Source organism: Xiphophorus hellerii, chromosome 16, assembly GCF_003331165.1.
Source record: "Xiphophorus hellerii strain 12219 chromosome 16, Xiphophorus_hellerii-4.1, whole genome shotgun sequence".
NCBI lineage: Eukaryota > Metazoa > Chordata > Actinopteri > Cyprinodontiformes > Poeciliidae > Xiphophorus > Xiphophorus hellerii.
The window spans coordinates 10,046,032-10,073,139 of NC_045687.1; the positions used below are offsets into that span (position 1 = coordinate 10,046,032).

At 37.7% G+C, this 27,108-nt stretch overlaps 1 long non-coding RNA gene across 1 annotated transcript in view; it reads right to left on the reverse strand.

Moving 5' to 3' along the window:
• Window positions 1–6,795: 6,795 nt before the first annotated feature.
• The window catches only part of LOC116736133 (uncharacterized), a 34,684-nt gene continuing 14,371 nt past the window's right edge, over window positions 6,796–27,108 (reverse strand). The window contains exons 2-3 of the long non-coding RNA XR_004342491.1: window positions 7,661–7,990; window positions 6,796–7,453 (exon numbers count right to left, since the gene is read on the reverse strand). This is a non-coding gene — a long non-coding RNA (uncharacterized LOC116736133). The remainder of the gene's footprint in view (window positions 7,454–7,660; window positions 7,991–27,108) is intronic.

The window sequence follows — 27,108 nt, forward strand, 5'->3', positions numbered from 1 at the left end:
TCACTGCTCCCAGTTCAGTCAATAAATGTTTACATTCCTCCAGTTATTTGCTCAATTTTTCTATTTCTTGTAAATAGCCTGTTGATGTTTATATGCAGAAATATTTATGCACATTTTGTAAATTTTTTAAATTCCCTTAGTTGCCCATTTCTTTTAATCTGAGTATGCAACTTTTAATCCATGCACATAATTTGTTTTTCCTTCTTATGCCGTAAATCTGACCTTACTATACACTCTTTTATTTTTATATTTTGTTTTATACTTGTACTACTTTTATACTATGTGTGAGTCTGCATTTTTTAACTTCCCTTTCGCTTTGCTGCTGGCTCACAGAAATTTCCTCACTGAGGGGCAATAAAAGTTATTTCTGTTCTACTCTGTTTTAAATTAAACTCTGTGCAAACAGTGTAACTCACATTATGAATTTCCTCCAAAGTCAAAATGGATAAAATTACTTTGAGTTGTGTATCTGAAAGAAAATAGAGCTAAGTCGCACAGTTAATTTCAGTTGCAGTAATTCTATTACAGAAAGTGTAAAGTGCTAAATATCCTCTGTAGCCAAAAGCCTTTGATTTGGCTTAATGTCTTCATTGCTCAAAAGATAGGAATGCTTGATGTCATCAACCCTCCCTCTGATGCGTTACATCCACACAAAGTCATTGAACCAATGGAGGTCATCTATCTATGCTCTACCATAGATAACTTTTTTGTAATATCGCAAACTGAATTTGACTGGATTATAAGATTAAAGTCACACTATCCAATATTTCATTCTATCTTTGATTTGGACATGCTTTCCCTGTGGTATTATTTGATAAACTTCTGCAATGTCACAAGATTTATTTCTATCCAGTGTTGCATTTTTTTTTCTTCCAAGATCTAGGATTAAGAACTAGGATTAAACAGAAGTGTACAGAAATTAATTTAAATTTGTCTCAATGGCCTGTGGTTTTACTGCACTTTATCATGTCCAGTGGACTTCAATGCACTTCACCCTACATTTAATCATTCGCCTGTTCATGCACGCTGATGCTGGTAAGCTACATTGTAGCCACAGTTGCCCTGGCATATTGTGACAGAACCGACACCACTGGACCCAACACCAGCAGGCAAAAGACACAACAACTGAGACAGAAAGAGCTGCGTTCATCCTGGTTACAGGACAAACAATTAATCTTTGTAGTAAACTGGATTTGTTAATTTTAAATAGTGACCTGATAAAGTGTTTGTTGTGAATTGGTACTCTAAAAGGAACTGAATTGGATGAGTGTGGTTTATCAGTGATTTAATTTGTGTTTCATCATAACTTGTTTGATAATAATGTTTTTTAAGTCAATTTATTGGATACTATTTAAAATCAGTTTGATTTATGTATAAGATTAGTTTCACTTTATAGACAGCAGCTCTAGACCAATTATTGAGCAATGAGTTACAACAATCTGCAAGATACTCACTTTGACCTGTGACTTACTTAGGTCATTCGATTTGATCATGTCTTTAAATTTCTTGGCCTGTTTGACTCAACCTGGTATAAATTTCACAGCATTCATCCTCCTTTCCCTGTTTACTGGTCACTTCTCCACTTTGCGACTCCACAGGTTCGACTGTAGAAACCTTGTGGATGTAAAAAAACAGAAAAATGAAAATGTCACATGCTCAGCGCTTTAACCCAAAGGTTAAACTGTAGGTTAAACTTCCTATTTTCACTTGGCCATGGTCTAATTCAAGGCAGGAAAGATTCAATGAAATCCTTAATGAAATCCTCGGATAACTACGGGCTACCTAATTAAGTCATGGCCACTATTTAATTGCATTTTCAAAAAGCTTTTTAGCTGATTGGTAGCTTTTTACTTTCTAGAAAAAGCAGCAAGAGCTGCTCCATTCTGTGTCATTTCTGATTAATATTCATTGTGTCGCTGCTTTTAATTATTTGTGCCATTATTAGTTTTTTGCCCTGGCACACCCACACGTAGAGAGCCTCAACAGTGTGTGTTTTGTAAACGGACTATTAAATAACTCTAATCTAAATTTGAAACACTGTGATTAAACATCGGTTGGGTCACGCTGTCATTCTGCTGTTGTGCGGCTCAAACGGCTTTGGTGGAAGAATCGTGAAGGCTGTGCTCCGACTCCGTTTGTGCTCAGCAAGTGTTACATTACACATATCTGAATGGGGATGTGGAAATGTAGGTGGGAAAGATATTACAGGAGAAAAAAAACAGCCTATCCAATTTACCCAACAGCTTAAAAAAAAGCAATTTTAGAACCCCAAATTTGCACCTGCTCCTTAAAAAAGCACAAAATGGAATAGAAAGGAGAGAATGAAGATTGAAAGTGGGGTAAAAAGAAGAGGTGAATTGACGGTGCAGCGGTGAACAGGTCCCTCAGGAGCACATTAAGTGAACAGTTCTTTAGTGTGTAGGTGTGTAATGTCCCTTTGTAAAATCTGCCCTTGCTTCTATAGCAACAAGCCTCTGTGGCTACACACTTCAACGTGCAAACTTGGCTCTGCATGCTTTCTGATGGCCTCAATCCTCAAGTGTTTGCACACTTTTTTAAGCGAAATAACACTCCACTTCATTGTTCCTGAGGTGCTTCCACAGTGATGTCACTTTAGCTTAGCGATGGAAGTGCTCATGCAAGAGCTGATTTTCTCCATTTTCTTCCTTAATTTGCATTTACATCATCAACCATTAAAGAAAAGACTAACTAGCAAATAAACTGAGTGAAAGTACAGCATTTAGTTAAATGTTTTCCCTCTCAGGCAGTGGAAGCCTGATTTAAATGAATTCCAAGTGAACTATACCGTCTATTGACAACCGCAACATTAGAAAACCCATTTTCTCCTACACATTTAACACACTTCACTCCCCAAAGTGCTCCCACTCCTTTAATTCACAGTGATCTGTAGCAAAAACGAATATTAAAGATACGTAATATAATAACAAGTAAGATGAATAAGGGGGTTAATTAGACTGGAGACACAGCAGAAGTGGTCTGTAAATATGGAATGCATAACCACACTTATAACTAAACAGGTGAATAAAAATGGTGCTGCGTTATTTGCTTTGTGGGCTTTTCAGTTATTGTAGTTAAAATTTTAAAGCAGATTTTAAAAGTTGTTTCTTTGCTTTTCTTCATTCTTCATCATTCTGCAGTCAAAATATGTATCTTATCAAATACTTGTAACAGAAACCTACAGTATATGTTGTGAATATGGAGAATAATGCTTTTAAAACACAAAAGTTATTGTTGAGTCATCAGTGATCAAAAACCATTTCTTCCAGGCTTGCTGCCTCAATTACATGAAAGATTATGAGAGCATAAATGAGAGTAGAAATGTAATCTCTAGTTTAACTTTAGGTTTAAAAAATGAAACAAATTTTCTGCAAGAATCCACCAAGTTTTCTTCGAGTCATTTCTTCCAGGGTAAATAAACTGCTCTGTGGCATCTGTTACCAGCCTACTTGGCAAAATAGTGTTAGTAGAGTCCATATGGTCACTGCCATGCAGAATCAGTCCCTTCATTGCTTAGTTGTCTTAATTAAAATAAATATTTCTATTTTTGATTCACTAATTGTGAGTAAATTGGATAAACATTATTCAAGTAAGCAAGATGAGACTGGACAAGCAACAGAGAAAAAAAAAATACAAGCAAAACTGTAAAAAGCTGAGAGAGCACTTAGTGAGTGAAGTATGTATGAAAATTGAGTCTGAAAGCTTTGTACTGCAATTGCTTTAAAAGGAAGCCTGTTCACTATTCTGATAGACTATCTGATTTTTGTTGGAAGGTGAAATGGCAAACAAGGCCACGTCACGATCATTTATGCAAAAATGGATTTTGTGTAGTGGGAGGATGGGTTTCTTTCACTGCTGCAGTACCACATATGATCAACTGCACTGCAAGTAACTGGAACTGAACGAACAATTATTTTTAAACATAGCTCAGAAAAACAAATCATATGCTAAAGCGGCATGGCTGTTTCATCTAAAAGTGAAAGGCTGTAATTATTAATGTGTACATTGACTTGAAACCTATTTGCCCTCTTAAATATTTCTCAGTCTTTTCTTATCATACTTAAATATTATAGATCTTAAAGTAATCTATCATAGAGAAAAGTGACTTAAATACAAAATGCAGCGTTTTAATGATGGTTTCATTTACTAATATAGAAAAAGCCATTCTAACCAATCTGGCCCTATAAAAATATTATCCCCCCCTTGTTTAATTAAGAGGATCCAGACCTATGCACTACCAAGTAGGCTAAATATACTACGCTCAAATTTGAACAAGTACAAGAAAAGATGAGAAGCATAGTAATCTGTGGCATCAATCAGTGTGGAAATGGTTACACTACCATTTCCGATCGACAATCCAGTGAACCACAGTCAGAGCCATAATGCACAAGTAGAGACAACATGGTTCTTTAATGACCTCATTTATGCCATCCATAACCAAAACCATGGCTGACCAAAAATAACACGTCCAATTGAGGTGCCATTTGCATGACCTTAAACAAGCAATTCATCCTTGCAAATTCAACAATGTTGCTAAGATAAAACAATTCTGCAAAGAAGAGCAGGGTCAAAATTTCTCTACAGCGATATTAAAGACTTGTTGCCAGGTACCGTAATTACTTATTTAGGTTTAGGGGGCACTGACCTTTTCACGTGATTTGTTTTGGATAACTTTTTCCAGTGATAAATGGAAATAATTTATTTGAAAATTGCTTAATGTATTCACTCAGGAGTGTCTTTGTCTGATATCAAAAACTGATGATATAAAACAAATAAAAACTGGAAGAAATCTGTAAGGTGGCAAATATTTTTTCACAGCACTTCACGCTTGAAAACACCCTGACATGAACCCAGATGTAAGTGTGTACCTGCAGAACACCCACATTCTGTATGTGCACACACAGGACAACACAAAGCCTGTTCTGAGTCTGCAAAGCCTGCAAAAGAGTTCAGATTCATTTACATCGCTCTGATTTTCATTATCTTCTCCGGGAGCTCTGAGGCTGCTGATATGTCAGAGCAACAAAATTATAGTATTCTACACATTCAGGCACAACACTGCACCAACACACATGTTTACTGTGTATGTTATCAGACTAATTCATCCTGAAGGCAAAAGTACAGTAAAAGGTTTAGATCGCAGTTTTCCATGTAAGACGATTTCCTGGCATTCATTTTTAATTACTCGTGCATAGGCCTGTCGCGATAAACAATAAATCAATTAATCGCACGATGAATTTAAACTATCTACCTCATTTCAATTATCGGCTTTATCGTTTCTTCCGGCCTTTTACTCTTTCTGTTGATGACACTGAAAGAGAAAAGGCTCAACTCCAGTGCTCTCCACTGACATCTCCCTTCCTCATTTCCTTAGTGTAATGCCCAGAGCACACTGCGCGATCTTAGAGTTGTCGGCCCATTTTCAAAACCTGACACCATACATTAGCCGACAGAAATCCTATATAACGGTTCGGTCCTGCCGTGTGGTGTCCAACAATGGGCACAAAATAATGGCTACAAGTCCAGTTAACTAATTTTAAAAAATCATGCAGTGTGAATCATCAGGTAGTCAATGTGCCCATCGTCTCTATTTAAATCTAATGATTACTGAAGGGCAATACAGTATAGAGACTTCATAATCTGGACTCTTTTGGTTGAATGCAGTATTTATTTCCACTTTGGCTTTATGTTGTTTAGTTTTTATTCAAGTAAATTTTTTGTTAATGGAGACTGAGAATCCATTTTATTTTTGTTTTTGGTTGTTTTGTTTATTTTGTTCCAGTGTTTTTTTGAAAATACAGTGTATCTATCTTAGGCAGGAAATCGCAAGCATTATTACGTCATTTCCATTAAGTCAGTGTAAAAAGGTCTTCAAACAATATTATCATTTATTGCAATAATGTTTGAGACAATTAATCGCTCAGCAAAATTTGTTATCATGACAGGCCTACTCGTGCAGACTTTTAACACAGATTTCTTTATTGTCAATTAAGTGTAAGATAATAAAGACAAGCTCACCTCAACTTGCTTTCTCTTGCAAGCAAGCAGTTTTTTATGTATTTTGCCTTTCTTCCCCCTTCCCAGGAATCAATTCTCAATGGTAGACTTCAGTAAGCTCATTAGGCTTTCACCGGGCACCGACTCCATTACAGCTGCATAATTACCAGAGTTCTGCCTTCATCCTTCCCTCTGAAAGAACCACCTCCTTTCTGGGTCTGACAGTGATTATTGTTGTGATACATCATTTGGGAACTGAGAGGTAAAAACATTCTTTGCACAACCACGGGTTTGTTTACTTTAGTCACATGTAATATGCTACAATAACTATCGTCTCAAAAATCCAAATTTGGTGTTGCATTTGACTCATGGATTTTTTCTCTTCATCTGGGGAAAGCATATCATGGTTTGTGTTTATTGTAGTATGAAAATGTCACACATTCATAAGGTTTTCCTGCATGCAAGAAGTATCTTAGATTTTTATTTCATTATAAATGTCATTTTGCACTTGTGGTAACATTGACTGTGTGCCCTTCTTGCAATTTCAACTGCTTGTGTGTTGTTTATGTGTAAAGTGTGTGAATAAATGCACCGATGGGATTTGGATGGCTCGAGGAGGGAAGACTACTGGGAGTAGCAGTTACGCTTTGCCTTTCTTTCTTCTTGCAAACGAAGTGTTCCAAACATGAATATATATATTTTTAAGATAAATAAAAACAAAAACCGATCAGTTTGTACTTCAGATTTCATTGCTCCCAGCACAATGACTGGGACAGGGTGGGACCAATAGGATTTTTTTCATTGTATGCTTAAACTGGACTCTGCAGCTGGCCTGAAAGTAGAACAAGCCTCTTAGAGAACTGATATTTCATTATGTCCTTCGTAGGACTGGATGTGCCCCCACCCCTCTTCATCTTCAAACCGCTCCACCTTCATAGAGCCGACTTGATTTGAAGATTTGAACCAGCCTCAACTAAAGTCAGACCCTCTCCTGTGGGAACACAGCCTGGCGATATGGACTGGAACATTTTCTGAGTCCACCTCATGCATGTGAAAGAACTAAATTAGCATTTAGTTCTGCAGATAACATATCTATCTATCTATCTATCTATCTATCTATCTGTCTGTCTGTCTGTCTGTCTGTCTGTCTGTCTAAATGTCTAAATGTAAATAAAATTGAGTTCATTGCAGGGTTTGTAATTACTGGCAGCTAATCAAACTTTAACAGAAAACCACATATCAACAAAGTCAGCAACATTTTCAAGTCAAAAGTCTCTTTTGCTGCTAAATTACTGAATAAATAGACACATGAGCTCAACGACAAACATATTTATTGTCTTTATTCATTTACTTAGGTCATTCAACCATAAGATTGTTGAAGATCCAGTGTGTTTTGGCCTCATCCATCGCTGTTGTTTGCAGACTCTGCTCGTAACTTCTGTATGCAAAAAAAGAAAGCTCAATTTATTGAGCTAAAATGTAATTAATTGGTCAAAATGAACATGTTACTACACATATATACATATTCTTCGTATCAAATTAACCTTAGCAATTATTAAATTATAATACTTTTCAATTAAACATAGCAACTCACAGAAAGACAAGCTATTAAAAGTAAGAGAGTTGACACCAGAATGCAACCCACCAGATCGTTTTGATGGAGTTGTAAACACATTCGGTTCTGTTCTCTTTGTGTGCACTTCTAAAGGGGACCATTGTGTACTCGGCAGCTGCTGGACTCCCTGACAGCATTGAATTGGCTATGATAACAGTTGTAACAACAGAATATGTGATCTAATAGAAGCTTGGTAGCTCACAAGTGAATGTATTTCTTGAGGGGATGATTAAATGAGAACATTGCAGAGGAGGTGATAGATGAAAAAAGAGATGGAGATGTGCAGAGAAGTGGGAAGGCAACAGATAGTGAGGGAAGGGGAACGGCAGCAAGAAGTGGAAATTAGCAGGTGGGAGTAGGCTGAAAAAGAAGAAAAAAAATGGCAAGGTCAGTTAAAAGTAATAGACAAATCAGAAAGTGGGAGGGGAGAGAGCAAGAAAAAAGTCTGATTGCTTTATAGAGAAGGCAGTGTAATATTAGCAGTTTCATTGCACAGAGGAAAAGATCTTTCCGATCTTGGAAAGATCTCTGGGTGAAAAGATCTTTCCGATCTTTTCACCCAGAAAAAAGTGAGAATCTTCACTTAGAGAATATGGAAAATAAATATTCAAAGAACTGATTGTTTTTGCGTCACCCAAATGTCTGCCACTGTTCAGAATCTGAGCAGAGTCACTCTAAAACCTGAGAGTTTGCTTCTTGTGAATTTACATCAGAAAATATTTTTCTTTTTGAAAGCAATATACACTGGAAGTATTGTAAATAAAGTACTGCAAATGTTGGATGTAGATAAAGTGAATAATTATCTCTAAATGCTTGATGAACTTGTAAAAATGGTTAAAAGGTTACACTTATGAGGCTAATCTTAGTAGATACAGATTTCGCTTTCTTTTCAGACTCTTTTTCTGCTGCCAGTTGTTAAACACATTCAGATTTTTTTTCTCCAGCGCCACCTACTGTTTAGCATGAGAGCTACAGCAGCTGCGCGTAGAGCACATCTGCAACCAAAACATAAAGAATTTAAATGAGAGCACGCGAAGGCTATGTGTGCCTGGGGAGAATAGATAAGGACATTTGAGGATAACAAATTACTGTCTCTTTGTTGCTCTCTAAATGCAAGTTGAGGAAAATCAAACCTACCTAAAATAAACATGTAAAGTTAATGCTTTTAACTACAACTTTAAAATGCAAAACATGAACCCTGTAAATGAGAGAAGGCTAGATTCACATGGTAATGCCAAGTAGAGATGGTCTTTAGTTACCAGGTAGGAGAAAGAATATTTCCCTTTTTTACTATATGGATGCAGATTTAAAAAAAAGTTCTCATCCTCCAGCAAGTCTATTTCTGCCACTGAACTGAGTCTGGTTTCTGGGCCAAGTTTGCTCACACAAACACACTCACACACTTTTCCAATTCTGCCCTCAAATTCTTTATGGGACTAAGAGCAGGGCTTTGTGACGGCCGCTCCAAAACATCGATGATATCGTTGTCTGTGAGCCACTTTGTAACTAATTTAAAAGTATGCTTAGTATCATTGTCCAAATTGTGCCAAGCTTTAACTTCCTGTTTTATGTCTTGAGATTATTGTGTGTGGGGTTTTTGTCACATTCAAACTGCTGAGGAAAGCACCAGTAAATGACTGCCAGAGGATTTTATTTCAACAAGGCCCATTTACCAGTGTGGACGGATGTCAGAGTCAAATATAGAAAAATCTTTAGTAAAATATGAGCGCAGGCCATTTTTATAAGCATTTCAGACAATATATTTATGTCTCCTATCCTGTTTTTGTTATCACTCAGCATGTGGCTCTAATTATCTTTAGACACCGTCAGGCAATAAGACAATACATGCCTTGTCACATTAGGTAATCCTCAGTATATGACCGCTTGAGGGATGTGTTGTCACAAATAATTATATCTCCTCAGAACAGTCCTACATCTGTTTCTTGTTTGGACCAACACTTCCTGTCCAAGTTCAGGCTGAACTTGTGATGAGCCATTAAGGAGAGTTCAGAGACTAGACGCAACGAGATGTTGCTTCAATACTTTGAAATAATATTCTTTCCACACACACCTGCAGCAAAATATCTCCACAGTATGATATCATCACCCATTAGGGATGGTGTCTAAACTGTACTCCTCTTTTATCTAAAATTAAATTTGATCAATAGAGCAAAACACTTGAATTTTTGATTAATCAAACCACGGGATGTGTCTCCACAAATTCAGACCTTTATCCCTATAGGTATATTTGTAAACAATCTTGCTTATTGTGCTGGTTTTGCCATAATTGCTTCTTCCTTCCTGAGCAGCCCCAGGGGTTCCTCCTTTCAACTCAAACGTTGTTAATTAACTTAGAGCATCGCACAGATGACTTAGTGTATCAAAACTTCTGAATATGAAGAAAGTAATACAAATAATTTTAAAAAAAAGTATCTTGCTGATTATTCTGGCATGCAGCAAAGAACAAAAATCTGCTGACCCAAGCTGTTATTAATCTGATTTAATTTTAGACAAAAAAAAAGGTACCTGTATTTTTGTGGCATATATGCAAATATGTAGTTTTAGTTTCCCATTTTAGTTAATTTGTGAGAGAAAACAACAGCAGAGCTGCACGTGACTTCATCAGTCATGACTGGTGGGTTCCGTCAGTGTGACGGCCTCGTCAGAGGCCCATATTAAACACATTAAACACTAGGCCGAGCTCCTCATTAATCAGCCCACAGGGATGACAGCCAGCTCTGCTATCCGCCCTATACATCCATGCATGCCCATAGCTGTCGGGGCCCCAGTTAATATACCCCTTCCTCTGAGATAACACGGTGATAGATTGACTGCAGGCATTTCGATTGGGGTTTGCAATTGTAATACCACCTTGTCTGGCTTTATCAGAAAAGTCCACTGAGCAGCCACGACAGATCATCTTTTATAAAGCGCTGCGTTTCAGCTGATTTTTGACTGGGAAGGTGTGACGTTATTATCATGTCAACTGATTTAATGTCACGCGTTTAGGTCGAGACAAGCAGTCTTAAAGGTACAATCTGAAGATGAATGACATCCAGACGATTTTTATGGAAATAGCAACCACGAACAAGAAAAATAACAACCCACTACATTTTAAAAGCGTTATTAATAATCCAGTAAAGTCAGTGGTATTATAGGTTTATTCATGTGATCTTCTTCTGTTGAGGAATATAGATTAACAACCTGAAATTGCTTTGCACAAAAAAAACCTAAACTAGTGTTTTTTAGCTGTATTTGAAGGATCATCTGAAAACCAGTAGTTTTGAGCCCTGCCATTACAAGGCATCTGCAAAATAATTTTCTGCAGTCTTTCTTTAATTGATTTATAATTACCCTGTGTGCCTAAAGTGAGGTTTTAATCATCTCTTGATAGTAATTTGAATTGTCTGTTTACCATACACCAAAATGATCAGCTACAAAAGCTGGCTCTTGATCTATTATTGTGTTCAGGTTTTTTTGTCCTAACTGCTTTTCTCCTGTAGTTTGCCATTTGTTTTGATTAATGTATCCTCAAGATAGAAGAAACTGTAATGACGATGAGAGGAAGTAAAGTTAGGATAGAAAATGTTGTCCGGGCTCAAAGACAGTCTGGCGTGTTCTACACCACTAGGTGTCTCTCTTCAAATGGGTTAGAGTGTGGGCTTGGCATTGACAGGGATAGAGAAAGGCTGAGAAAGGTCAGACCTATAGAAGAAGGTGGAGAGGAAGAGGAGAATAAATAAGCAAAGGCAACTCTACTAGATCCTCTGCTACTGCTAATGCTCTTGTTTGTAGACTGAAGTGCCTGTTTCCTTTACTAACTGCTAGAGCCATAAAGACTCTGTGCCTCGATGTTGAATTCCAACAGCTGCTTTTCCAGAACAAAGATTTAGGTGCATTCTGCTTGTTTGACCCAACTCATTTGCTATGTAAAACAACAGAATGTAAAAGTGTTTAATGACAAATTTCTACAAAGATAAAATGTCTATAAAATCCCAAAAGAGGTAACTACTTTTCAAGGCTTCATTTTCTCTGCCTGGATTGGTTATTTATTATTAGTCTCGCCCCCTCAGGGTCTTTTGTCCTTACAAAATGCACCCTTTTCTGTTGCCTTTCTGTTTTGGGTGAGATATGGCACTCAGCTTTTCTATTTGTACTTTCCTGGCTTCGTAAGGAACTCACATATTTACTCTGGGTTCTTTATTGTCTACTTTTCTATTTCCTTGCATCAAGAGGGGTCCTGAGTTGCATAGGTTATATCGTTTTGTATTACAGGGTCAGAAGTTCAGCAGTAAGCTCGCCCACGGACAGCTTATCTCAGCAATGCCATAAGACAAGATTCTTGCAAATCCCACTGAAACAACGTAACACATACATTCTTGGTGAAATATTTGCAGAGCGACTGTTGACTGAAAACTACGTCGGAACAATATCCAGAGGCTTTCCATTGCCTCTCTGCCTGTTTGTTTTTATTGTGTCTATTCAAAAATGCACCACCTTTTTCCACGCTTTCTCTATTTGCAGGCCCTTAAACTGTGATTTTCAACAGCTTTGGAGATTGTGTCCAAACAGGAGCGCACATCATGTTGCCAATGCCTGCTGTGCTGTGAAACAGAAATTGAGCCAGCGTAATCACCACTATTACCAGTTCTACCAAAAACCGAGGCAAGACAAACAAGGCAGAGAAGAAACTGGCTTGCAATGGGGCATATGATTTCTACCTTCAACTTACAGGTGCTGGCAAAAAGAGACAGTGTCAGGCAGTGCAATGCACAAGAAAGGTGGTAAGAAGGAATAAGATGTGGTGGGGATATACATAAAATATCATGGCTTTCTATTGCTCTGCTTGACTCTATGTTTTTCTTTTTCATGTTTGCAAAGAGAGCACAGCTATGCAATTACTTTCTCTCCCCAGCTTGTAATCAGCAGGCATGTCAGCAAACACTGTTAATGGGGGTGGACACTTTCTACCTTCACACCCGAGACCCCAGCAGTGGTTAATTGGAATAAATGCAACTCCATGCTTCATTTACCCTCACCCTCTGTTTTTTTTGTGCCCCCTCCCATGGTCTCCCTCCTCCTTTACTTCTGCTTTAACCTCGTCTTTCTCCCCCCTGCTCTATCTTCCATTGCTCTCGCCGCTTGTTCTTCATGCTTGTTAATAGCTTCCTGCCTCATTGTTACTCCAGATGTTTCCCATAATGAAAACATTAAAAACAGGGTGGACAAGATCCTGTCTCATCCGCTATAGTTGATTGAAATTTGCTTTTTTCCTGCTTGTGTCTCAGTGTTGGGAAGAATTGCGGTGAGAGATTAGATACTGTGAGTAATTGCTAAAATGCATCACACGCACATTATTTTCTGTGATCAGTATATTCCCTTGCAGTGAAAAGAAGTTGTGTCTAAGATTACAGCATATAGCTCAGAGTGAGAGTTTAAAGTCTTGATTTGATAATATTCATTAGGAGTTGTAATTTTGTTGCTACCCCTGCTGTGCATATATGTGGTGGTGTAATGTATTCATGGGTCCTGCAGCACCATCATAGCTTCTGTGATGTAAACTCTTTTCCCTTGGCTTAGGCCCCACCTGTGGGAGAAGGGGAGAGAGAGCTGTAAGTGCTTGTGTGATGTAAAATGCCTAATTTAGGGGGTGATTGATGGTTTAATATTGCAGCCTGCAACCTTGCTGCCCCCACCTACCCAATGAAGCTGCAGGCAGGTGTGAAACTGTAGCACTGTGTGAGTATTATGTCACTTTCTATTCTCACATTCAAACTCAGCCGGTGGAATTAAACCAATTCTGAGTTTGTTTGTTTTGTTCTGTGTGTGTGTGTGTGTCTTTGTGTGGCTATAATGTGGGCACGCTGCAGCATTTCACCTCTCACGGAAACGCTAAAATCCACTTAGATATATTGACTTGTGTGGTCTAGAGTCAGTGGTCAGTAATCATAGCCTTTTCTGTTTCCTCATTTTGACCAATACTTAGCAATTTCTTTCATCTCCCGTTTTCTTCCATAAAATGTAGAATAAGTTCTTTGTGTCACCATTATCTAAATGATGTAGATATCCTGCACTCATCTACATCTGTTCTCCCACTCTCTCGTCTTCACTGTGAGTTATGCGTCAATTATCACTCACTTAAACAAAATAAAACATATTAATTTAAATAAACTGCTTGTATTATTTACATAAAATAACAACACTGGTTGGTACATCATCTCTCTCAGCTAAAAAAAAAGCAACTGATTTTACCAGTTCAACTTTATCAAGAACGAGTTAAAGGGGATCTATTATGCTTCTTTAAACAAGTTAGGATAGGTTTATGAATCATTAAATTTTTTGCACAGCATTGTTCACAGATAATGAGATTTCAACTGCTCATTTCTGCCTATTTTGATTCCCTTTCGCAAATAAGCTGCTGCTGGCCAAGTTCCCAAACTCAACATTTATGCTTGCACTTTTTACATGTAAAAATGGTTGAAAACAGATATGTGTGCAACCATGCATTTTTGATAGTTAACGTCCACAACTGTTGGTAGTTTTCGAAAGAGGACATTGTGAAGTGATTCATGCAAACTAAAAATTTATTTGACAATGTAACCATGACATTGCAAACAGATCCACCTTTGGGTGGTGGGCTCATTCCACCACTTCCATCCCAGCCTGACGCAGAACAGAATACATTTTGAAAAATGCACAGTGCAATTATGTGCAGACTTCACAACATCACTGTTAGATTTAGTAAAGAAATCAGTGAATTACTTAACTAAAAAGCAGGTTTACCTGCAAAACAAATCAAACTAAGGAGATGAGTGTGTGGACTGATTTTCCCGATGTGTGGCTGAGACAATTACAACAAAATTAAAAAAAGCCTAAACATTTTTAAACATATAAAGACCACCAAATATCAACATTATGCTGTGGCGACGATTCGTGCTAATATCTACACTTCAGTGAAATGATCAGCAGTCAATATCATAGCCTTTTGATTGTTTATTAAAACACTCATGGAGTGTTGAGCACTCAAACAGCCCATAAAGCAGTGTGTAAAGGAAACATTTCCCCACAGCTGTAGTGCTGCATAGCAATATAGAGTAATGATTTTATTGCATTATCTTTTTAAGCAGGAATCACCAGCTATTTACACAGAAACTAGTGCTTGCACACTCAACCTTTATAAACAGTCACAACTCAAATATTCACACGAACACATCTGGTTACTTTAAAGAAGTGATGCAAGCAATGATTAATAAAATAACGCATCAAGAAGTTTTCATTCACAAATAATTAACATAAAATGTAGTATAACAAATTAGGAACAAAAAGGTTGATCCTGCATGGGAGAAAACGATTATGGAACAGGCTTTCTGAGTGGTAAAAAAAAATAAAAAATTCATCCCACAAAATGGCATACTTGGAGATGTTGTCGTTAGTTGTCATAGAACTTATAGAGAGACGAAGTTTCATCTTAATCAAATGTAGAAGAATATGTGTAGGAGTGAATCATTAAGTTTTTTTTTCATGACCCCTGCTACTAAAAACAAACTTCAAGTGTTCTTTGCGACAAAGTTATACACATTTGAAGACAGATTGGTAGGCTGCTTATTTATTCAAGTCTTTTTAACAAGCAAAGTTTGGTAAATATTTCATCTCTGCACAAGTATAGCGACAAGCAAATGGGAGTAAAGAAATTGCATCGAGGTGAAATCATTATGATACTACAGTTTATGTAAGTTTGCTGTAATTGGATGACTCTTGAAGCCTTTTGCTTTCTGTCAGTTTTCACTTCTTTTTTTTTTTTTGCCTTCAGTCTTCAAACAATGGCAGGTATCTGTATCCTGTATTTCTCTCCCTCTCATCTGTTATTGCACGTTGAAGGAATATATTACCTGAAGAACAGGTAGTAAGATGATCTCAGTAACTTTCAAAAGTTGTGAAAAGTGCATTCAGATCCTTCTGGATGCGGTAATCACCATGTAAACATAGTTTTATACACTTTCCAGTGGGGAAATGAATCACAGTGTGATGCCTCTGAGTTATTTAGTCATGCGTACATTTTGATATCATTATGTTTATATTTTGTCTTCTATTAACCATAAGAGGAGACTGCTCACGGTGACGGAGAATGCGTAATACTAGTAAGTGCGGACAAGTGCTGAGAAACACACTGAGAATACGTTTCCTGAATTTGAAATGCAGACACACACACACCCACACACCACATGTGTATGTGTATTGACACAGTCTCAAATGGTTGTTGTGCTAATATGTTTTTAATGTCTTTTGGATGCAGTCAACGTCTCTAATTTGTTTTTGTCTGAGCCGTGTGCTTATGTGGATGGGGACATCAAAGCAGTAAAAATAGCATTTCTCATTAAGCATACTTTCCCTCTCATTTATTTTCCACATCCTCACACGCTGCCAGCTCGTCCGCATGAAGGTTTTTTTAGTCACAGTTTGGGAAGTTTTGAGGTGGAGTTAAAGAAAACATAATGGGCCGGCACTCTGTGTCCGGATTCCGATCCCGGTATTCTTCAGCAAACTTTCATCAAAAAGTCATCATCATTTGAAATATCAGCTGCAAAAAAAGGATATAGAAAATTTGGTTACATAATACGAAGAAAAGAATTTATTTTTCTGTGGTTCAAATTGATGGATGGCACAGAAGGAAAAATATGAGACAAATAAATAGCAGTTTTTAGCACGTAATTTGATAAATGAGTTCTGACTTTGCTTCAGTTGTTCCTAATGTGTAAAATATTTGATTAAAATATAGACTTAGCAGAACTTTTATTACCTATCTTTCTATGTATCTATCTATCTATCTATCTATGAAAGACAGATCAATTTCTGTATGTTGGCAAATTTTGATGTTTTATCTAATTGACTATATACTTATATAAATTTGGAACTGCTTCTTACTTGCCTTTTTTGTCTTGAAATCATTTTGTGTGCAAATTGTGTATATCTGCACCACCATGAAAAGGTTTTTGTCATCTTACAGGTTTCTGCTTTGTGCTTTTAAAAAAAATATATTTCAGTTGTTTCAGATTATCTAAGAAATTTTATTTCAAACATGTATCAGATTGATTTGCATTTCTTTCTTCTGTTTGTGGATAAAAGCACTATTTGAAACAGCTTTTTGCATCTATTCAGGTTATCTTTGCCTGATATTAAAATTAGTTTGTTGATCTAAAATTGTTAAAAGTAACATAAAAAGCAAACACAGTAGAAATCTGTAAGGGTGCTAACAGCTCTACTAACGGCATTGCACACATTTATAATTACATTCTTTCTCTTTTAGATAACACTTTCACTCTGCATTAGCACATTTGACTTATTTTCTTAATAATGCTTAAAAAATAACAGTTTAATAATTTTTTGTGGGAGGCTGGCAAATATGGGTGTTGGTGTCTTTGTCACTTGAAAGTCTTTTGGCAAAGGAAGGAAGGTGAAACAATATGAGTATTAAGTTATTTGTCCAATTACTATAATTTCAAAAAGAACAAAGACAGAGTGTTATCCTCTATGCAGTTTGAAGAAAAGAACAAAAATACAGGAAAGCCTCAGGAGGAAGGTAAACAAAGTAAAATATTTTTATTTGAAAACAAAATCCAAGGCTGCAAGGCAGGATGTCCAGAAACATAAACTCCAAATAGACAGTATGAATGTGACAAGAATGAATTATGACTTTGTGGAAACACATAAAACCAAAAACTGGAACAAGGAATTTACAAAGTATAGCTAACATGATGGGACTGTATTTACTGAAGAAGGTAATAAGCAACACTGGAGACGTGTGATAAGCAGAAGGTAAAGCAAATAAAAATAAAACCAGGGTAATTTTTTTGGATAGGTTTCTGTTTTGACCTCATCATGACTTCTTTGTGCATTTTCTATTAAAACAACCTACTAACCTGCAATTGGATCAAATTATTTTTTTGGTCATATTTTCTTATGTAAATACATACAGCTATTGCACACCAAAATCAAGAATATTTGAATTTATTTCTTCATTATTCATACAGAAAAATCTCCCTGAGACTTGGAATCTCATTTTCAAGTTGGTTTATGTTATACATTATTCAACTGAAGAAAACAAAAACTTATTCAGAAATACCAAAGGTCATATTATTCTACTTCTTCTGAGGTCACACCATGCATTTATTATTGATTAATAAAACCCGATTTAAAAATGTTTAACAAACCTTATCTAACCCAAAATAAATAAGTTAAGAAAGAAGTATTTAGTAAAGTTACATTATACACACCTGGATGATGCTTCCAAATACAAGGGATATAAAAGTCTTTAAGATGTCTATTTAATACCTCATCCATTATTCTTAATGTGCAAATAAGCACAATAGACTTTGAAAAACATTGGGGTTTTTTTTATTATTATTATTGAAATGGGTAAAAAAGTACAACAGTAGTCAATATCCCATAACAAATGTGAAGGACATGAAGGTCCCTCTGGAAGAAAAGTACATTTAAATAGATCTCTAACTGAAGTCGTGACCTCTTACTTAATGAAGAAAGCTCCTTTAGAAATAAAATAAATAAGATAAATGTACCCATGAATTCAAAATGTGGAAATAATGCAACATATGGCATACATTTGTGCAGCTACGGAAATGCTAACCTCTTAAGTGTAGTACTTTTCTTGTCCAGCAGTTTTTTCAATTGGTTGCTAAGAACTATCTGTACAGTTTAAAATGTCTTTTGTTCTTTTTCAGCACTGAAAGTTGTGCTCTTGTTCTAAATGTCTATTGGATTGGATTTGGTCTCTATAGCAGTGGCCACAGGCTTCAGTGAATGAAGCCAATGGCCATGTATTTATATGAATATCGGGTTAGTGAATTTCTGCAAATTGCCCATCAGAAAGTAAAAATGTTCCAAGTTTTAATCACAGTGATTACCCCCACTAAATGTGCCTTGAGAAGATTCTGGTCCTACTTTGAAGGGGAGCAAGTGAAATTGTCTTATTTTGATGTTAAAACAGAAATGAATAATGGTAATGATCTCCAGTCGCAACAGAACACATTATTATTCATCAGTTGATGTTGCTGGGGAAACCGTTTCTGAATCAGGAGGTCTGCCAACAGTGTACTGATTAATATGCCATTGTATGTCCTGTATGTACATATTTGTGAAGCTTGGCAATCTATGTATATAATCAATTGAAATGCCACACCACTCAGCAGCAGTTCGTGTTTAACGGGCTGATTTGAAAAACAGATGAGCGAATTCACAGAGATTCATAGTGGGTGAGAAAGAAATGAAAAAGTAATGATGGAGAGAGAAGAAAGTGACAGATGATGATTGGGGGGTGTGGCGACACACACTAAAAGTGGCAAGGAACACACAGCCAAAGAGAGCATGAACACATCATGTGTCTCAAAAAAGGGGAGATCACAACCACAAATAAAGAGAAAACTTGAAGTGTGTCAGCGTGAAGTTGCGCCATGCATGTACAGCACGTCTGGATTGTTGTGGGGGCTTATATTAAACCATCTCTGTGAGGTGCAATGAAGTGGATCTATTAATGAAAGTGTGAGAATCTGTGCGGTCATGGATTGAGCACGCATACACACACATACACATGGAGGCACACACTGTGCTCCCTCTTCAGGCTCATATCATTACCCGTCATTACACCCCCCATTTGGCATCAGCAGGCCTGATCGATCATGGCCGATAACTGTCTCACTCCAGGCCGTCCTATCTATCTCTATCTCGCCCTCTCTCATATCTTGCTCTCTGTATCTCTTTTTTCACACCGTATCTCCTCGCTGCCTGTCTCAACCCCCTCACACAACTCTCCTCTGCCTACAAACTGCATCAGGTTCAAAATTACTTAAATCGCCGCCTACCCTGTCCTCGTTGTTTTCAGCTTTGCTTTCTCCAAAGCATTTCCTCTCCCTCTCCTGTCCACCAGCTGTCATCAGCATCAGCCAATCTTTGACTGACTTCTTATTAAGCTCGGTAGCATGTTTTCCTTACACATACATATATCTCTACCTTTTACCACTCTGACAGGCTCACCAGTCACCTTGTACTTTCATTTGTCACTGACCTGCTTTCAGCTTCATCATAATGTACCTTTCCTTCCTCCTTTCATCTTTCTCTCAGTCTCTGTCACCCATCTTGCTTTCACTCAGGCAGCCCAGTCACACCAGCTGTGTCTTTGCATGCAACTCACAGTCACTTCCTCCTCCTTCTCCCTCTAAGTTTGTTCCACCATTTTCCTCCTCTCTGCAAGGAGAAAGTGGTGCTTACATCTAGACTGTGAAAGCTTATGGCAGGGCTTAGCAGTGGGTAAAAAAAAGAAGAAGCTGAAAACGATTTGATGTGAGTCTGTATATCCTGCTTGTAGAAAGCAGCAACATGCACATGTGGCAATAAATGCTTAACAAATAGATTTTAAAAAGGACTCAGGCTGATTTCCTTTGATAGAATGCCCTGAAAACGAGGAGAGCAATCAGCTGCAGTTTGTTTCCTTCTCCTTCACCATCCCTCTCTTTGCTTACATCTCTTGATCTAATGATGCTCTTGCTTGTGTATGCTCCACATTGATCCTAATTCAATTTGGATGGAATGGGTCTTTCAGACAATTGTCTGCAGCGATGGCCCCAGATGGATTTTTAAGCTACTTCTGCAAGCATAAGAGATTAATGAGAGGAAGGCCACACTGGACAGAAGAGAGCAACAATCAATTTCACAATAATTCCATATTTACACATTCTCATGTAAGGAGTAATAAAGTCGGAAGAAAAAAAGAGGGAAATGAAGCCCCTTGAGAGGAGAGCAGCTCTCTCCTGGGACAAAAAAACACGAAATCCATGGAGGAAATATATGCAATATATTCACCCAGAGGTACTTATATGCTGCTATGTCTGTGTATATAGTTTGCTCTCTTTCTGTGTACAGATAGACTTTAAATATATCTATTTTATATTCAAAATATAAAATAGATAAGAATTGTATCTAGATTCTTAAAAAATTCTGTTGCTTTGCTCTTGGAAACCTCTAGTCATTAAATAAATATACAGTTTTTGCAGCTTCGGTCTGTCAAAATTGGAAGCAAAGTTTTGTGCCTCTTAAAATGCAATGATCTCAACTGACCTGAATTGACCTGAAAAAACAATGGAAAAGTTTTTGTAAATGTGAATGTCTTTTTTTTTTTTTTTTAAATCTTAGTACAATTTCTTACTTTAAGAACAAGCCATGGTGAAGGAATGTAGTAAGCTGAAAGCGAAAATGTTATTGACAAAACCTTTTTAGACTAAGTTCTTATTTCATTCATGAAGGTATTGCAGTGGACATATTAAACACATCCATCTAAACTCCGTAATGTACTGTGATTTTTCTGGTCCACTTTGATTCTTAAAATAAAGTTCTATTTAAAGGGTTTCTATTACAGATTCAGGGTGTGAGAGCCTACTGTTTGCAGAAGATGCTGTGTTTGGTAGCAGCTAGAGAGTAGGAGCTGTTGATATGATCAAAGTTGTGTTTTTTTTCTTGTATCTATGCTTTTCTGTGTGGTGTGTAAGTAGGTAGGCAGATGAAAATCTGATGAAGCAAAATCAAAATACTATAGAGGTAGGATATCTGTGGAAATACAAAAACTCCAAAGAGATGAGAGTTAAAATTTGATAAGATGATCAGCAAGACGACAGATGAGACAGATATAATGGTAAATATAAAGCAACATTGGCAAAAAAAAAAAGAAAAACAGAAAAAGAACCATTACACAAACAATAAAATAATCAATGAAACAAAACAAATAAACAGATCAAATAAAACAAAACCCACACAGAAAGTCTTGAAAACTACGCATAGACTATGTCACCTGTAATAACATGCCATCGATGTGTTTATACATAGTCTATTTACAGCCTTCTGCTTTGACACATTTGCCACAGGGAAGTAAATACATTTGTGTCTATTGAACCTGCAGGTTATCGAGCCGGCACCGTTGTCCCAAGGCACTCAACTCTACTAGAATGGCCTCACGTCAAAACACCAGTGACTTTCCAGATGTGAGCAGTGTGGAGATGTCATTTTAAGCCGCCTAAAGCAGCGGGTATATACAGTGCAGCGTCTTCTCTCTGATCATATCCCTGCCTGTCTGTAGTGGCTGTTGTTTTCTTGCTTTCCAACTCTTTGAGCATCTGGCTGAGATGGTCTCTGGAGGATGAGCTATAAGCCCCTGACTTGGTCCCAGTGGGCCGTCTCACTGACAGGAGATCAGACTACATCAGTATGTGCAAAAAGTACAGAGGGATCTAAGGGATGGATCCTATTTCAGCTGATCCAGCACACTGAGAGGTGGCTGTGAGCAACACAAAAAACTGATTTTCTGCACTTTTTCTGTCCGTGGACATATGTGTCCCTAAATCTATATGATGTGAGCAAGTTTTGGGGAAAGACAACAGTGAAATACTGCTGAGATACTGTGTATAAGTGTGCATATTCGAGAGAGGGGGGAAGTGAAAGAGCGAAAGAGATAGAGAGAGGAAGTTGGAAAATATGTTTGCCCTGTTCACACCGATCTGTTTGTGTGGGAGTGCATTAACATCTACGTGGGCTTGAAGGGAGGCTGAATATGCAAAACAGTTGGAACAAAGGCTAATAACTCTGGAGCGGTTGTGCAAAAATATGTTGCATTTTCTTAAATTTCATGTTAACTAAACCATGACTATTTGGGTGAAAAATATGGCTTTGTGTTATTTGAGCGATTATTGAAATTATCTCAATAATAAAGAAGGTTGGACCCTCGCAGGCTAACGTACAGTTGAAATATTAATACAGAAACAAGTAAACTGTTTTCAAGTGTGAAAGTGAGAATATTACCTATTTCTATACTTGTGTGTAACCACTGTAGTGCAACTGTCATTTCCTTAGCAGAGGAGTGTGTACAAAATGGGTGCCTTTTTGGATGTGTAAGCTAAAAATGTAAGACTTATGTTGCATCTTGCAGCGTACTCGCATGACAATCTCTACATCTCTGTTTGCAACCTGGCTGGTGAACATACGGTTGGGTATAATAATGTGCTTGAGTGCATGTGTGCCTCATATGATGTCAGCAGTGGAAGGCTGCTGGCGGTAAGGGGATTTGAAAAGTGTGATTTTGAACTTCTTCATGTTAGAAGTCAGTTTGATCAATGTCTGCTGCAGCTCTCTCTTGCTCCAGGGCACAGTGAACTACTGATAAATGAATCCTCTTTGTGAACACCTGGACTTATGTGTAGGCGTACACTATGTCAAGAAGAAAAAAAAAAGAAAAGAAAGAAGAAAAAACAAATCAGAGTAAACATGTTGGTGTGTACACGCCACATCATCTGCATACTGTATCTCTTTAGTAAAAAAAAAAAAAAAAAGAGAGGTGTGGGAGTGTCTGTGAGCTCCTGCTTCTGTCTGTGTGTTGTATTTACTGATTCAATCAGGTATTCAAAGCCTCTTAGTATCATCTTACCCGTAGACTCGTGGCGGCTAACAAAGACACCAATGAGTCTCTGGACTTTATCAGTCGGTCCAGCCAGTCCGCCTGGCAGTCAAGCCTCAGTGCCCAGTCTGGCCCCGGAGCCCAGTGGCCTGCAGAGGAGCCCATGTGCAGAAAACCTTTTAGAGCTTTAGCAATCCAATTAAGGCAGTTTCTTTTTTTTTTCCCCCACCACTGTTGATGCTGAGATAAGTGTTCTAGTGGACTACTCAGATCAACTCTAAAAGCACTGCTTCATCAAACCAAGAACTCAAATTTCTGAGTGTATCATTTTGGGTTCCTTTTCATCTTTGAAGAGGTGAGATGGGGTGGTGATGCTTGCATACGTGCACACAAAAAGACATGTCGCGGTGGCTGTCAAGATGTGAAATAATCATGCGGGATAAAAGCCTCTGCTGACAGAGAGAGCAGCGTTTGATGAAAAGCTATGAAATGATTTTTTATACTTCTGATTTGCAGAAATAGATGTGAATTATAAGCCTCCATATGCTAACTTCTATGAGAGTTTATGATTGTGTGGTTTCACTAAGACAGGTACAACTTAAAAAGCCTCCTTATTTATCTCCAAGTGTTCTGGCAGAGCAAACGTGGGATGATGGATGATGTCTTCATCGGTGGCCAATTCTCTGAAGTTGCGGTTTGAGCGCTGCACTGAAAAACTAGATTACATTTAATGGACATTCACTCCCATCCAGAATTAACTGCAGGCTAAACACATACAGCTGCTCATAACCGTGCATCCAATAAACCATTTTGGGATCTGGTGTTAAAAGTAGCGGCTCAGAAGCATGAAAGACAAATAAGATTACAGACAATTTTCTCAAAACATTTTAAAGTAATTTTATGGAGTGATAAAGAAAACATCCTTAGTTGTCAGGCAGGTAAAATAAATATATTTTCTCTCCAAGTGCCAGTAAAAAAAATCTGGAAGGATATACTGAACATGGTTTATATTTTTCATGTAGTAAATATAAATTCATGCAATGTATAATAGATTCACTTGGTTCTGAGACACTAGAGAACTGAAAAAATATATATCTAAGAAAGTAAATGATCCCCATAAGTCAAAAAAGGCTTCATATTGGTATATAAAATAAAATTAGATTATATTTGGGTCAATATAAATATTGAATATAAAATAAAATGAGTTTATACATTTTCTTTCATAGTGACAATTTATAAACTCTGTTGGTAACCTAGTCAACATTCTCACAAATTTATTTGGACTATTAAAATAAATGTTAATACAACATAGTTTTGTTCATTGTTATTCCTCTTCCGTGTCTGCATAGCAATATGAACACCAACCACTTGTAACATCTTTTTAATTCAAGTGCATCAGTGTGTAGCCTGATTAAATAATAATGTTGCAAGCTTGTTAGGAAACCAAATAGGTATGCATAACCAGTTGCAGACCCTAATCTCCTTCATAGGGTGACCTTTAGCATGGCCCGTTCCTGTATAATTTTCCTCAGGGTGCAAGGATGTGGGCAAAGCTCAACTATATACAGTTGGAGTACTCAGCAGGATCAATAGCTCTTTCTGAAGCTGTTCCCAGACACATCTGCAGTACCTAGGGTGGCCTTTGTGACAAAGAGATAAAGAGAAAAACACTCCCCAGGCTGTTGGTGTCTGCCAATCTCTTCTTGTCCCCACGTTTCCTTCTCCTCAACCAACTGAGAGGGGGAGATGGATAATTCAAACTTGCTCGACAGAGGGAAGCATTCTTGATATTTCCATGATCCACAGCAATATTGTTGTGACTTAACCTTTCATAAAAGCAATGGGGAAATTGCCCTGAAATTCATCTACCCTGGGCCTTGCTGAAGCAGCTGAAAGAGGTGGAGGGAGGGGTCCATGTATATTCACTGACTCAGTGCCCCATCCATCAAAACACACAGCATGTTGGCTCCACCTGTCTCTCAGTGTCCGCTCACATTCTCTCGTAACTTCCTCTTCCCTACCCGACCACAGACTCTAACAATTGATATGTGCATGTTTAAGAAAAGTGCTCTCTTCTTCGTCTTGACTGACAATCTTCTCTTATTTTTGTTGCTGACTGCTATTTTCCACCTTTTATAATTTGTCACCTTTTACTTTACACTCTTGTCCAGCACCTGTATGAAATTCCCCAATCCTCCTGGAAACTAAAGCTGTGTGTCTTTTGGGAGTAGTACCCGAGTAGGTTAGAGACGGTAATTTTAGGCTCTAAGTGCGTCTTATTGTTTGAATTCTGCTTTTGAAGGTGTGCTGACAGTCAGCAATCCTTTACTGATCACACTAAAGTCTCACAGATTGGAAGAATGTGTTAAATCCTGGTGGGAAAAGGGTAAGTGTAAATGAGTTAAGGGGATAGTACAGAGGAAGGAGGGATTGCAGTTTTATCCACACAGCAAGAATTGACAGAGATGTAGCTTTTACTGAGGGCCGTGTTAGCTTTTGTGCTGAAGCCTATTTGCACTTTACACAAAGGGGAACTTTTTGTGCATTAACCAGGACCCACATCTAGGTGAGTTTAGATATTCTTTCTGTGGAAAATTTATATAAACTGTAGCAAAGTGACTCAGAAAGAATTAACCCCGAGTAGCAAATTTCAGTAAAGTGCTGTGCTTTTACACAAAACTGGACACACACGTATAAATGTACCCAGAACGAAAGAGAGTCGGAGTTGAAGTTGGAGTTTGAGTGGAGTAGACAAGCGTCTGGTATAGAAGCAGTTTTAATATGTTAGCCTGTCTCCCTGCTGGCCTCCCCTCCCCCTTTCAGGGACGGCACTAATGCCATTAAGTGTGGGACAGATCTGTTCCATGTCTGCAGGCCTGCCAGTCTACTGGTCTGCCTCGAGACCACTCTCCATCTAATCCTATCCTCTCCCTCCCTCCCTCTCTCCCATCCTCCTCCTCCCCTCCACACCAGAGACAGGAAGAGGCGGCTGGGAGAAAAATCTAATAAATAAATGAGAGGATGCAAGAGGAAAAAAATATATAAATTAAGTTCTCCGTTCTCGTAAATCATGTTGCCAACTTCCAGTAGACAGGAGGGCGGAGCTTATGGGGAGAGATCGGGAGACCATAGGTGAAGGAGGGAGGGAGAGGAAACGAGTAAGAGAGACGAGAGATTGTGAGAGGGAGAGAAAGAGGTTCGGGAATCGTTTCTATTCCACCCTCGACTAAGGCTTGGCTCTGGAGACTTGGCGGCGAGGTGTTTTTAATTGATTTTTGATTAGATAGACATGGGGGGGAGAGGAAGAGGGGAAGGTTGTCCATTAGCATGAGGGGAATGAACCTCTGAGAGGAAGTGAGTGAGAGAGGAAGGTACAATGCAGGAGAGAGAGAAAATCTGAAGTAAAGAATAATGAACGACACTTTTCCAAATGACAAGTAAATAAATGCATATGCATATTTTATAGGCAACAGAGATATAACTCCATCTTTTTCTAAATTCAGATTGATCTGATGCTTAATTGACCAAATCATATGCTGTAATTATACACTGTTACATAGACATTTATGATTTCTAATAACAATTGAACTTTTCTATACTTGGAGAAACTTCAGTCTCCTGGGTCTTTTCCTGTGCAGGAAAGTGCTCAACACAATGTGTCCAGACAGTCCTGTTGATACTGCATAGAGCGATATAAACTCTCTTCTAGCCATACAAATATCCCCCACCTGTCTTCTTGCATCTAAATAGATTGTAAAAAATGCTTGTATAAGTTCAAATTGAAGTTGACAGCTCTGGGACTTTCTTGTGTCTGAAAGCTTCATATAGAATTACATTAAATGTGTTGATCAAGAGTGGAATTGGCAGGAAAGTCCAGTTAACTCTGTTATTCATAGTCAAACTGTAAGTGTTGCATTTTCCACCACATATAACAATAAATAAATAAATTAATTAATTAATTTGGTAATAAAGTTAGTGATGCTTAAACCAACTTTGAGATTAAGTTAAATATTCTCAATTTAAGTATGGA